Source organism: Paroedura picta, chromosome 1, assembly GCF_049243985.1.
Source record: "Paroedura picta isolate Pp20150507F chromosome 1, Ppicta_v3.0, whole genome shotgun sequence".
In the NCBI taxonomy this organism is placed as follows: domain Eukaryota; kingdom Metazoa; phylum Chordata; class Lepidosauria; order Squamata; family Gekkonidae; genus Paroedura; species Paroedura picta.
Genome location: NC_135369.1, coordinates 151,039,276 through 151,045,275, shown reverse-complemented (window position 1 = coordinate 151,045,275; position 6,000 = coordinate 151,039,276). Strand labels below are relative to the sequence as shown.

At 45.4% G+C, this 6,000-nt stretch overlaps 1 protein-coding gene across 1 annotated transcript in view; it reads left to right on the top strand.

The window, feature by feature from the left end:
- Nucleotides 1-552: 552 nt before the first annotated feature.
- Nucleotides 553-6,000, top strand: part of FAM83B (family with sequence similarity 83 member B) — a 74,329-nt gene continuing 68,881 nt past the window's right edge. Inside the window, exon 1 of the mRNA XM_077308757.1 lies at nt 553-1,386. The gene's annotated coding sequence lies outside the window, so the exon portion shown is untranslated. The remainder of the gene's footprint in view (nt 1,387-6,000) is intronic.

The following is a 6,000-nucleotide window of genomic DNA, read 5'->3' as shown; positions in this document are numbered from 1 at the left end:
CCTTGACCATCTGGGTGATTTTTGATATAGCCCTCTGCTAACTCGGTAGCAGGCATTCTGTTATGGGAGAATTATTTTCCACCATATTGGGTTTTTTGTGTTATTTGGTGTGGTTTTAATGGGGTTAATAGGGCTTTGTGGTGGGATTGTTTTATACTGTAACCCACCATGAGCTGGTACAGCGAGAGTGGCAATAAACAAACAAACAAACAAACAAACAAACAAATAATTTTATTCCCCCCCAACATGTTTTAAAATCTTAAGGTTTTATTATGTCTAATTTTTATATAATGGTCTGTGACTATATAAATGAATGAATGAATTCTCTAGAAATGTTATATATGAATGAATAAATGAGCACACAATCTATATAGTCTGGAGATCAGCTGCAGGTAGGGGAGATCTCCGGCTCCCACCTTGAGTCTCACAACCCTAAGATAGAACCAGTTCAACAGATTTTACGAGACAAGTGACTTGCTTCCGTGCCTCCTCACCCAGTCCAAGAAAGGCTGCAAAGAGGAGTAGATCAGCCATTGAATTTACATGGAATAATAGTACCAGTTGGCCCGGGCCCTGGAGGACCACCTTCCAGCTATGCCCCTGGAAGTAGCATGTTGCCAGAAGCGACATCAACAAGGATTTGTCAACATGACCGTATATGATCATATCACCCAATAACTTTTTAATTTAAAAAATGTATTTAAAAACTAATTAACTCCCACCCAATTGGAGAAGGCTTGGTGTAGATGGTTAGGAGAAATCCTGCACTCTGCAGCAAGATCGCTGAGGACCAGAACAGTTGCACCTCTTTGCCCAACTGGGCCAGGGTTGGTGGAGCGAGGAAGGAGGCACGTTGTGAATGAATGACTCCTTTGGCAAAACATCCAAGGACGTGCGGATCCAGCCTCACCTTACTAAGGCGTTGCCACTAGGGGTCGGTTCTAGAGCTGGCTTCCCCTGCCTTCGCCACTGTGCTGCTCCCCAGGAGCGAGTGTTTCCCTCCCCCAGCCCCTCTCAGGAGCCAAGCGGCAGCTGCGGGGCGGGCGATGGGGCCGAGGGCATGTCGTACTTTGCTCGGGCAAAGGCTGGGTCCTCTGGATTCGAACAGGTTTCTGTTCCGATTTTTTTGTTTGTTTTATTTTCTCTTTTGGCGGCGGCGGCTGCCGCTTCTGCCAGGGCAGAGTTTGGTGTGCAACACTTCGCTGACATGTTGAAACTGGTTTCCACGCCCGTCCCTGCCCACAGCGCTCCTGAGAACGAGAGAAGGACGGGAAATACCTGCGAGGAGCTCTGTTTCAACTTGACGCTCTGCCCTGCTTCGAATCCATACGCGCACCGGCCGCCGCCTTCTCATGCGCGGAGCAACTTCGGCGGGGACGCTGCGAAGTAAGTGGGGGCTTCCGTTTTCCCGCTTCCCGGCTGGGTGGGTGGCTGGGTGGGCGCTCCTGGGAAAGGGCTGCTTCAGGGGCCGCCTCTTCGCTCCCTCTTTCTCGGCGGACCCGCTTCGTTCCTAGAACTCTTGGCGGAAAGCGCTTGGGAAGCGCATCGCCCCCGGAGCCCAAATCCCCCCCCCCCCATACACACACACTGTATTAGTGGTGGTTGCTTTCCGTGGTACAGAAGCCCTGGCGATGGGGACTGAACTAGGCGATGGGTCTGATTTGAATGGACGGAGTGGGTGAGGGGAGGAGAGGTCCAAATCAGGGCTCAGTTGGGGATCCTCCCTCCCGTGGTGGGCTCACTTGCACCTTACGGGCTCGGGGAAGCAAGTGACGAGATTGCAACACGGCAGGACAGGCGCTCTGAGCGGCTAGTCGCGGCCACTTGGCGGGAAAAAAAAACAAAGAGAGGCGTCCGGCCCAGGGGCAGGAAGGAGAGCGCGAGGTTCAGGATCCGAGCAAGAAACCTCGCAGCCCCGAAGTTGCTCATTCAGACCATTCTTAATAGGAACGGAGGCGGGCAACCAACAGTTGACTCGACCTGGAAACAGCCCCTCTTCGACACGGTTGAAAATACTTCCTTTAGTTACTAGTAGTAATAGTAATAACTAGCGGCAGGAAGGCGCGGGGGGGGGGGAGTCCCGTGGAGGCGCGGAGAGGCCTCCCAGCGGGCGCCCCCCCCCCCATGGCAGCGTCAGGCGGTGCGCGGGCAGGGAGGATGTAGCAGGCGGCCTTTAGGACTCGGCCTGTGTGGCAGAGGCCCCTGTGAGGAGGCGCCGGTCGTGCCGCTGCCTCCCGCGTGCTGCGGGCGGCGCGGGCTGCTGCTTGGGCGCAGCGCCGGCGGCACCTACCTTTGCAGCGTTGGGTGGCGGCGGAGGGAGAGCGGCGGGGTTGGCGGGGGCGGCACGTGCCCTCTCCCCTCCCCCCCCCTTTAATCTTCTCTCTCTGGGGCCGCGAGCGCGCCTTCTCCGTTGCCCTTCAGCCTGGGGAGGCTCCAGCAAGCGCAGAAGGGGAACGGCCAGGCGCTCTCGGCCCCAGCGGGAGCCCAGCATGTGCCCTCCGCCTCCCCGGTGGCGTCCCTGGGAGAAGGAGAGGGCCAGTGCCTTGCCCTTCACCAGGGGAAGGCTCCAGCAAGCGGAGAAGGGGAACGCCGTCCTGAAGACCATCAACCCATACACTTTTAGACTGACTTCCAGCATTGGATATTTCTTTTTTCTTTCTTTTTTTTTTTTTTGCTGGCTTCCTAAACCGGACCCTACTTAAGGAAAAATGATTTTGTGAATTTACTTTAGTGATTGTAATTCATGAGGGTGATGGATACCAGACCTCCTCACCTGTATACTCCTTTGCATATTAAACTCAAAACACATGCAATGAACCATTTTCTTTGTGACTTGGGCAGGTCCCGCGATTCAACACAGACATCTACAGCCCTAACTCCTTTGTTCCCTGTCCTCGTAAAAACATATTGAGGTTTTATAATTATAAGATATATGATCAAACAATTATTTACCTAATTGGCAACAGGAGATTATTCAAAGTAATTGATGTTTGATTTTGAACACATCCTTTATTTCAGAAGGGTGCAACAAATGAGTGAATAGATGTTGCTAAAGTAGTAGACCTCCTGAAGTCAGATGGAGAGGGGGATTCATGCAAGGAGTTGGTGTGGAAAGTGCCAAATTCATAGTACATTTAAAAGATTGATTGTGAAGGCAGATGAGAAGCATATAGAACAAGGCTTCAAAACTTGTGATCATAGGACCATTCCATGCATGTATGTTCAGAATTTAGAGTGATCATGCCTATGAGTGCAGCATTATTATTCCATGTGCTGTATTTAACATTGTCAGTAATCTTGCACAGTTTATATCTAAGAATTATATGCCTCAGTACTGATCTAGTGAGAAGGTAGGGAAGACCCTTATTTTCAAAATGTAAATTGCTGAGACTTCAGCGCAAACAAAAAATGTTTAGAACGTGGAACAGATAGACTGTGTTGTTATAATACATTCCCTTTAGAGGCCTAAGTTCAAATCCACGCAGTAGGATTTCATAGTAAATGTGCATATAAATAAAACCTTGATCATTTGAGAGTGCTGTGTATGAACTTCAACCAGAGCCCACACAACGCTAACTGGTATCAGTTTTTGATAATTTGTTTGCTTTGGCAAATACAGTTAATCCTTAACGACCTCGAGAAAGAGGGAATTCAATTTAATGGCAGCTTTGGGTTCTTCAGGAGGAACCCAGTCTATGTATGATCATGAAGAATGGAAATAAGATTGTGATAATGTTCTGTTGTTAATACATCCGATCAATACGTATTAATAGGGGTTCTGTTATTAATGTCATTCTAGTACAGTTGTGTGATGTCTGAAATGGTTATCATTGCTTAAAGATACATTGTTTCAGCAAGGCCTTGAAAAGCCTTGAATCTTTTGTTGCAGCGCAGGATTTAGTAATATGCCAAGGATCACTTTATGTGCACCATTTTCTCCATTGTTGAACAGTGTGGGATATGCAGAGGTGTTTGGATCAGATGTAATGCAAGTTAATTTCAGCAGGAATAACCCTTCCTATTGAAACAATGACCCGGATCTGTAATCCTGAGTAGAAGGTCAAGTTTCTTTACTGCTGTCACTGGCCCAACCAGCAGTGTGTATGTAGCCAGTTTTGTACATTTTACTCTCATTGTTCGAGCAAAATCAATAATGGTTTTCTAAGCAGTGGTTCCTGTATATATCAAATGAATGAACAATGGGGCAGATAACTTATACTGAAAAAAAATTGAACCAACAGGCGAGATACCAATTAATGCATTTTTTGTTTACGACATTTTATATGGAAATAAAACAATAGAACTTCTCCAAGTAACAGAAAACAAATACTAAGGCTTACATTAATAAATTGGCAAACTATCACAATATGTTCATGAAGGATAGGGGTATTCAAAGGGTCATTTCAATAGCATTGATTACTACAGAGTATGTAGTAAAATAGCAAAAATACAGCAGAACTCCAACTGAAATCTTTATTTGCAATGAATCATGAAGGTGAACAGATAAGGAAATAGGTAAAATTCAAAATAGCCAAGGACTAACTGGAATTTGGAAGGGAGGGAGAAATTGAGTTGTATTTTCTTGGGCAATTGCAGTGTAGTTCAGTAGACCATTTGCCTATAATGAAATTAACTATCAGGCATCAATAATAATGCTTAGAAGAAGAAGGGGCTGAGAGACTTCTGAGAGAACTGTCACAGGTCCAAGGTCACCCAAGCAGGTTTCATGTGAAAGAGGAGGGGATCAAACTGGGTTCTTCAGATTAGATTCTGTTACTTTTAACTACTACACCGCACTGGCTTGGCACTTTAGAGTAGTCCAGCTTTGTAATTCTGAAATCACCCTATAAGATGGCTCAGTTAGATGTTGCCAGAGGAAGGGCCTTCTCAGTTTCGGCCCCAACCCCGTGGAATGTGTGCTTGGACGACAGCCATGCCTGCTGAACTTGCTTGGTTTCTGCAGGGCACACAAAGCTAAATTATTTATGTTGGCCTTTTGAGGGTAACCACATGTTTGGTCTATTGTAATAATAGTGATAGGGTGATAACCATGTATTCCATATTTTATATTTGTTATTTGTTTTATGTTTTTACCTTATTGGTTTTAATGTTCCAAGCTCCCATGAGACTCTTCAAGTGAGTGGTTACCAAAAATAATCTTCTATCTATCTAACGAATAAATAAATATTGCAGATGAAAGGGTGGAGGTAGAGACATGTATCCTCTGCACATGTGCTGGGCCAGCATGGAAGAAATGTTCTAGAATCCTGGTTCCTAGGCAGGAAACAACTACCATTTGTTAACTACTCAAACCAGGAAGTCTTCAGTTCTGGCACAGAGAAAGGGAGAGAATATGCATGAGCCTGAGGACTTCCTGTCTTAGTACCTTCTGTAAGGCTAGAATGGCAGGAATGAGCTCTGCACAAGGAAGACCTCATCTCAGTCACAAACTGATTAGGTAGTCTTAGTTCACCATCTCTGGCTGAAGTCAGGTCTCATGAAAAAACAAATCAAACCCCTGTTTGACCCAGTGGTTCCAATGTACAATGGATATACTCCTATTACACCTTGGGGGAAACAATGATAAACTTTAATCTGTAGTTGAATAAAAATCAAATAGTAAATGAGCACTTAGCTCTGTGGGTTCTCCTTTATATTTGCATTTGATTGATGAAGCCCACATTAATTAGTTTCTTTGAAATGTCAATGATATACTGATGGTGGTAAGCTGGATTTTGAGTAGTTTGAACTTTAGCTTTATTAAAACAAAGATCATAGAGCTGTGATTCACTGCCTATTCATAATAGCCAGTTTATGATGAAACATTTGAATTTGTTTTAATTCTTATTACCATGGTCTATTACCTAATCCAAAACTAGACCCAGAATCAGATGAAATAATGTGATGAAACAATGAGAGAAACATTTTCTTTTTACTGTTTCTCAAAACATGAACTGCTGGCTTAAAACCTCTAGACTTAGACCTCCACATTTTGTATTT